The following is a 2,413-nucleotide window of genomic DNA, read 5'->3' on the forward strand; positions in this document are numbered from 1 at the left end:
CCTACTTCACCTTAAAAGACAAAAGCCAGACATTTTCTTACATTCTGAATTATTATGTATATTTATATTCAACCTGCTGTGGAAATACTGTGTTTTACGGTCATGAAGCAAATTTAAATATGATTTGAGAGAGAGGAAGGCGAGGCGGGGTTCTCCCAGTTTGACAGGAAGTCTGCGGGGCTCTCCCCTCGTATTCAAACACAAGAGTCTCTGGGGACGAGACGAGACCAACAACAATGACTTTCTTCTCTTTTCTTCTTCTTGTGATAACTGATCTAAAATCTGTACAGTGCTATTCTTTTCTGCACTCCACCTGCACTTCTCTCAGTCACACATAATTTCCTCCCACAGACACCCCGAATGACGACTGACCTGTACCTGCTTCCTCTTTACACCGAAAATGACCACTAGAGGGGGTACAAAGATGTTTCGAGTGGCATTTTCCAAACCAGCAGACAAAAGACCTTTGTCTCATAAAGAATGCAGGCCATTATCCTGCTTCTCCTTTGTGTGTGTGTGTGTGTGTGTGTGTGTGGGTGTGTATGTGTGAGTGGGTGTGTGTGTGTGTGTGTGTGTGTGTGTGTGTCTTTGTTATGTGTGCTGTGTGATCACAGCAGTACATTTCCCTCTGTTGATAGCATACACAAGCCCTGTCCTTTGCTGACTTCACGTTGTGTTTGTGATGTTCCCGGTGAAGAAGTTTTCATGACACTTGGCACGCTGGCAGACACTGAGTGAATATCAAACAAACCACATGAGAGACATTCCACTGGGTCAGACTGTACTAAAGGTAATTCAACCTCAAAGCCAGCCCAAACCTGTCTGTCGGAGCAGTGAATTCCCTGTGGTAGGTCTCATATGGCGTTGGCTCATTCTGTCTGGCATACCAAAACAAAAAGTCATATACAATACATAATGTACAATCAGGCTGCACAGTCATCTATATGAGGAAGTTGCTTACACAAAATCCATAAAAATGTGGGGATTATATGGTATTATAAACCGATTAGGTTAACTTTAAATATGGCAAATGTCAATCTTAATTATATCTTAGGCAATGATAAGATAGGGATAGGTGGGGCTCAAAGTCAAAGGTAAGACGGAATTGTACTTGTATGGTCATCACGGGGCAAGATCCAACTGCAGGGGAGGGAGGAAGCCTTTTATTTAAAGGTCCAGAGGATCTTGGCAGAAATGGAATATACATTCATAAGTATGTTTTCATTAGTGTAAATCACCTGAATATAGGAATCGTTAAGTTTCTCCTACACTCTTGGTTGAGGCTGCAACTAAATACTACAATACAAATATCACTAAATACTATAACCTGGTCCTTTAAAGCTGCTATAATAAATATTTGTATATTAACGATGGATTAAATAACTGTGTAATGTGAAAGGTTGCTCCTAGTGACAAACCCAGAGACAATTATTACTTTTACTTTACTTTTGCAACTTTAAAAGTTGTAGTCCACTGTACACTACCTACTACCAAAGTTAGTGGTAAACATAGTGGAACATATAGGAACTAAATAGCTAGATATTTCCCTTTGGAGTTGGTGGAGAGGAAAACAGAGCTAAAAGGAGAGTTAATATTGGTCTTACGTTGATCAGGTGGGCACAAAAACCAACTCCATAAGCATGAGTTAATTTATACGTCGCTCCACTACATTTCAGAGGGAAATATTGTTATATTTTTACTCAACTATGTGTCTTAGGTATAGTTAGTAATTACTTTGTAAAAACCTATAATGAGCATAACAATACAATGCATTGCCACAGAGTAAAAGAAACCACCCAACAGTATAAGAAATGCATAAAATTAGCTCTTGCAGTCAGCTACAACATACAAAATGCATCTTTCATGTTGCCCAAGAATGGTAATGTCTATGAACAGATATCTGTATAAGAATGCTCTCCACATGGATTGTTTACCTGCATGCGACCAAAGCCTGCTGAAACTAGTCAGTACTACTTGGACAAAAATGGAAACCAGAATGCTTCTAATACCAAAATATTGACCCTTGCCTACAGATTATGCATTCATATGCAGATATCTGTTCATAGAGATTATGGTTGGATGAACCTCTCTGCCTACACATAGACTCACTCACTGATATGTATATCTACAAAGACTTCCTGAGCATTCAAGCTAAGCATTTATTATCCCAAATGAAGCTGATAACTACAGTTTATACCCCTGTAACTCTACATAGATCCACACTGAGCTATAAGGAAAAGAGCTAACACCCTCTGACTGGAACATGTGTTAGTACAAGGACATAAAATGGCAACTTATCTCCTTACATGCTTTCAAACCCTCTTTGTGGTTTGGAGGCTTGCTGTCAGTTTTCCAGTGCAGACTTTAACTAACTTACTAAATAACACTCGCTAAACATGGAACAAAAAAAAAA

Source organism: Morone saxatilis, unplaced genomic scaffold (assembly GCF_004916995.1).
Source record: "Morone saxatilis isolate NCDOM2014 unplaced genomic scaffold, NCSU_SB_2.0 Contig24, whole genome shotgun sequence".
Taxonomy (NCBI): Eukaryota; Metazoa; Chordata; class Actinopteri; family Moronidae; genus Morone; species Morone saxatilis.